The sequence below is a fragment of the Phlebotomus papatasi genome, chromosome 1, assembly GCF_024763615.1.
Source record: "Phlebotomus papatasi isolate M1 chromosome 1, Ppap_2.1, whole genome shotgun sequence".
Taxonomy (NCBI): domain Eukaryota; kingdom Metazoa; phylum Arthropoda; class Insecta; order Diptera; family Psychodidae; genus Phlebotomus; species Phlebotomus papatasi.
Window position 1 is genome coordinate 50620695 of NC_077222.1, and position 6000 is coordinate 50626694.

At 35.4% G+C, this 6000-nt stretch overlaps 1 protein-coding gene across 1 annotated transcript in view; it reads right to left on the minus strand.

Moving 5' to 3' along the window:
• Positions 1-2662, minus strand: part of LOC129805635 (uncharacterized) — a 108553-nt gene extending 105891 nt beyond the window's left edge. Inside the window, exon 1 of the mRNA XM_055853680.1 lies at positions 1652-2662. The gene's annotated coding sequence lies outside the window, so the exon portion shown is untranslated. The remainder of the gene's footprint in view (positions 1-1651) is intronic.
• Between the last annotated feature and the right edge of the window lie 3338 nt (positions 2663-6000).

Below are 6000 nucleotides of genomic sequence, written 5' to 3' on the forward strand. Positions count from 1 at the left end.
TTTAAATGATTTATTCCAGGGCAATTGATAGTCGAATTTCTGTCAGGAATGGATTTTTAGTTACTTTAGTCCTTCAATTACTTGGAAAAAATAGCCTGACAGAGATGGGAATAAATTTTGCTGTTCTTTTATCGCTTCGCGTGAAGTCATGCAAAAATTTTGTCCAAAATGGCGTACGGAAAATTCGACATCCCGTCGAATTTGTTAAAATTGGCCTTCATCCTTTTTCCGGATTTGAATTTTGATTGCCAATTTGTGTTCTTGGATAGTTACTCTATCTAAATCAATAGAGTTTGTAATGAATTAATGTACAGAATTTAAATTCGGTAACCGTTAAGATGCATGCTTGAGAGAGGCTCCCTTCGCTACCATAATGGGTAATTTTTTTTTCTTTTCAAAAATGCATCTATTAATCTGTAGAAAACTAATCCCAAAATATGAACATTCTATCTCAAGTATTTCTGGTACATTGACTGAATGGGTTAATTGTAATATGTCAAATTTCTATAAGCCTTTTTAGCTAAAATTGTACAATTTTCTTTATTTTTTCGTAAATCTTTCATTTCAAAATAATTGTTATTCTTTAAGTCTTTAGAAGAGTACAACGACACAAAACTTAATAACAACTGTGTCGAAATTAAAATGTCAAACTTCTTTTAATTATGTATGTTCAATTTTGAAACGGGTCTCGAGGGATTCACAAAGTTTCAATGGTGAAAATTTTGAAATGAGGTTGAAATATATAAAATGTCAGCCGTCTTCAACTTAAAATCGGAAATAATTTATTTTATCGCTGAATAATATGAGTTATGTTTTGAAATTCCATTTACCGAAATATAGAGGAGAAAATTTCATATTTCTGGAAAATACACGAATTCACAGAAAAAAAATTGTGCTTGTTTTGTACAACACGATTTTTGGTATAAAATGCTTCATACAATACGTTTGATAGTATTGAGTCCCTAGATTTAAGCACCTGATCCCAATTTCACTCTATTACATAAAATTTTTTTTTAACTGATTGAATTCGATTTAAAATTCGGTTTATTTACTATTTTGATGAATGAAATAATCGTATATAGGAAGCTGGCTTGCAAATTTCCGAAGGTAAAATAGGCCTCCCCGGTGTATATGGTTTACGACAATCTCAACTTGAATCCTTTAAGTATGGCATGTCAAATTGCAATTCCGGGATTGAAACATATAAGCCGATAAGAACTTCTGAACTAAGTGATTAATTGAATATCACAAACTCATGCGAAACTATACGAAGAAAAGGATTTCAAAGTCTCTGCGTCACGTACGAAAGGAACTTTTCTCGGATTCTCAAAAAAAGGGACATTCTCTAATTTGTACTACTTTCGAGGTCACACTGCTGTTGCTAAAATGTTGATTCGGTGTCAAAGTTGAAAAATCCCTACCACAGTGTGTCACGTTCGATACCACGTGAGTCTTCCGAATGACAATTCTTTACATTTACACCGTATTGGATTATTCGCAAGCTACAGAATTTTCTAATAAAAAGATTGGACCCATGAGATTGGAAAAATTTGAGAAAATAAGAAGCTATAATAAAAACGACCACATGGCACTGGACTTTGCTCATATGCAATGAATACCCCCTTGGGACGTAGTAAATGTATGCACTCACAATTATTCTTTCCGAAGCTCGATGCATACGTGAAAAATTGGCAATTTCACGTCGGCAAGAAGAGACACTTTCTTTGACGTCCTGTGAAATCTCTATCTTAGTCGCTGGTATCCACAATATTTGCTCAATACTGACACCAGAGTTGGACACCAACACAGACACTTTGGGGAGTGTTTTTACAAGATGATAAACCACCCTTCCACATGAATTTCAAATCAGGGATGATTTCCCGGTTGATCTTCACTACGTTTCACACATAAACTCACTATGATTATGCTATTTTCACCTGATTATTATTTTTTTTAATTGATTTTATTGAGAATTTATTGGAAATTTAGCACTTCTTATTCACTCCGCTATCTCTTATCTATTGGTGACAGAGGGTTGATTGGGGTCCTACCCTTAATTTGTCCGATATGCAAAGACTGCCACAAAAATCGCGTTTGCGGGAAAAATGCACAAAATCCATATTTTGCAGTATGGGTTGGGCAACAAGGGTTTGGTCACAAGTACCGTAAATATCGCGACAATTTTTCGGCTGGAAATTGCTTGAAAATGGTATTCTTGTAGTGTTTTCCACGCAATTGCACAATATCTTTTTGTTGTTCTTCTCCCCTACTAACTACCACCCATTTAGCCACTTCTTTCTCCAACACAAAACATCACAAACTGTTTTCACCATTTACCACCACAAAAATCTCGTTAATTTTTCCTTTCCCGAGGAGCACACAAATTATTTTTCACATTCTGTTTTTGCGGGTTCCCAAGATTTTTGCCCCAGACATGCCAAAATAAAAGCTAAAAGGTAAATCGGTTTATTTGCGAGATTCAGAAATGTCTTGTGGGAAGATGAATCTGTCGCCTGAAAATTTGTCTGGGAAGCGTATTTTATGTTGCTTGAGTTGTGAGAAATCTCAGTACGGAAGAAGCGAGATTTGAATTGTGGAACCGCTTGCACCGACGGTACGAGACACACTGAATTCAATGGACTGGCTGGGTTCGAGTCATACCTTCCAGCCGGCACTAGAAATGCGTGCAGAGCGGATCTCCGGAGCTCTTGCCCCTATGTACTTCGGGCGAGCCTTATGTATCGAATACGTTCCACACACCGCTTCCCCTCTGAGCGCCAAAAACCATCCCATACGAAACAGAGAGGACAGAGAGAATGAGAGAATCGACCAAGAGAGTCAACAATCCGGAGAGAAACAGAGAGAATTTCTGATGGTAAACAAAAATTTCTCTCATTTGTGGAACATAAGAGAGCCCTAGAGAGTATGTGGTGTGGAACGTAAGAGAGACCAATGGAGAAGCAATTAAAGTACACGCATTGGAGATATAAAACAGTGGGAATACACTAAATCCCAATTGTACACCATCTCCACCATGCAACATGAAAGAGAACACCAAGGCATAAAACCATTGAAAGTATATCGTAATTTGATCCAAAGCACTTGCACGCTTTACCCATAAATTACCATGCAGAAAAAAAGAGGCAAAGTTTTGGTATATGGTTTTAATTTGGTGATAAGTGTGGGATCCGAAGGGACACCAGACCAAAGCTAAAGTCACATCAAAGGCTAAATGGAAACATATTTGGAAGTTTTTGGGTGAAGACATTCTGGTGAAGCATAAAATATGCGCATGATGATTAGATGGCTTCCAGTCCATCGTACCAAAAATGCCTCATTAAATTTGCAAGTCTGAGCAATAATTTTTGCAAAAGTTTGTCTACAATTTTCTCAAAAGGGAACTCTTCCCTAAATTGGGGGCATCCTAATACAATAAACAATGTTTCAACTACCTCAGACCATACCCAACCTTCCATTCGTTCATTTCCAATGTTAAGCAGTCGATTGCCATCTTAAGTCAAACCCGAAAATTCATAAAGAAAAAAAAAGAAAGCAAGAGGGAAGGTTTAATGGCAAATTCTTCATGCCCAGGAACTCCGCAGCACCATAAAACCTCAAGGGGTTTTCAGGAAGTGGTTGGTTGAAGGCTATACAGCTGTTCTCAGTACACGTAATACCACAAATATTCACCAGAAGGATGTCTCAATTGAGGAAGCATTGCTGGATATCGATGATATGACAAAAAAGTCCAACAGCTCAGATGTCTTCCACAAGACAATGTCAATCACCAATCACGCATGGTGGACTTAATTGGCGGAAAATTGCAAACAATACTCTTTTAATTGCCATCCAGTCAACTTTTTGCCCCTTTCTCCAATCACTCAAACAAATTGACATTCAATAATAAACTTATATAATAGGGGACACCCAAGTTCTTATTAAATAGAATATTATAGTCTCCAAGTTCAGGGCAAGGTTAAAAGGATCTTTCAAGGCGAGGTGTGGTAAGCCAAGTGAAAGGTCTTTGATGTTTTCTGCAGGAAACCCATTAGGACTCATAATCTCTAAACCACGTTATTTATGTTTACAACTACAAAGGATGCTAATATACTTCGGACAAGGGGTGCTTGGCACATTTAAAGCCTCAACTGTATGCAGAACATAGAATAAGAGAATGTTAGAAGCACATTCTCAAACTAAACATCATAGTACAATAAGTCATTCTTTGTGAAAAACTTAAAGAAACTCATCTCATTTAAGGCCAAATTACCCTTGATGCTTAACAAAGCATATGCGTAAGAAGGACTGCTGAAGAATTTTGTTGGAATTATTTTTTCTATTAATTTGTCGTATTTTACAAAGCCTTATTTCGAGGCTGCAGCAGATTGGGCAGCTTTTTTTTGTAAAAATGGTTTAGTAAGGATGGAAATTGGAAAGTAGTGAAATATTATTAGGAAAATTGGGCAAACGGAAGAAATTGTGAATCGCTTTTTTTTAACTCTGACTCTGTTTAACTGACTCTGTTAAGGTTATTAGACCTGGTATTCATACATGTAGCTAACTTTATTAAAAGACAAAATAATTGTCTTTTTTAATTGACTAATTTTTTATTAGGGACTTTATATTAAGTTCATTTACGGTCTTGGTTTCTATATATGTTGTGATATCTTGCTGCATTCTTATGGCTAACAGCTAGTATAGCTAGGCCTCTATTCTTATCATTGACTTAGGCACTCATGGACAAACTCAGGAATCAATATAAAAATGTAAAAGTGTAAACCTGACAATATACAACCTTTGAAGGGGTTTTCCATCGTTTTCACCCTGGAGGTTGGTAAACAACACTAAGACGGCGATGGCCGCAAGGTATGAAAGGTTGAACATGACCAAATATTGTCAATGATAATGGAAAAATAAATACAATACAATATTAAGTTCATTAAGCTTATCAGTAATAATTTCAGAAACAATGCACATTTTTTAGATACAGTAGACTCTCTCTAAATCGGGCATTTGGGGCAAAATATCATCCAAATTATCGAGAGAATCGGGCATCAAAGTCATTGTAAATTTCACAAAAAACGCTCAATAATAAAGAATCATGATAAAACGAGACGAACTACGGCGAATTTGAGCAAATTTGCTTCAAAATCAAACATAAAAATTGTCAATAAAATTTTTCGCCCGAATGAAAAGAACCGATTGAGCGAGAGTCTACTGTATCTAATTTTCAGGACGTATTAATTTGAGAACGGCTGGATGGATTTTTAAGTATGGCACAGTCTTTCAGGTGTCTACCTAAGTTACTCTACGACATATGTATCAAAAAACAAAGTAGAAGTAAGGACAAAAGTTGATCTGTAAATAAATAAAGCCGGAGTTTAACCCGATTCGATATCGGTTATACAAAAAATTGTTTGATTGAAGTGCAAAGTACAATTGGTTAAGGTCGTGTAGCAAGTGAAGCTTAGCCTACAGCTCAGTTGGTACAGTACTCGTCTAGTTAACAAGAGGTCTGTAGTTCGATCCTGGGTGTAGGCAGGAATTTTTTCCATCTCCACTCCGGAGAAAACTGGATGATTTGATTGTCAATTGTTCTGATTGACGATTCTCTGTACTTGAAAACAATTAATATTGAAAACAAGTTGGCAAATTCTTTCAAGATAAGTAATTTCAAGTTTTCTAAAACCGATATTTAACTTCGTCCCAAATTTATCATCCATTAATAAAATTAATAATCATTATTATTAATCATTGCAATTCACAAAGATAATTCATTTTAGTATCTCTTTAGACTGATACATTGAGAAAACAATTTTTAGATTTTTTTTTTCAAAAAGGTGAAATGGAGTGTAAATACAGTGAAGGCTTAACGTAATTATAGTCAAAATAATTTTATTTATTTATTTTATTTTATTTTATTTATTAAAGAAACCATACAATAGACTTCTAAGTCCCTCACGTACAGTTACAAACAAGAACAAAAAGAGAAAAAAAAAA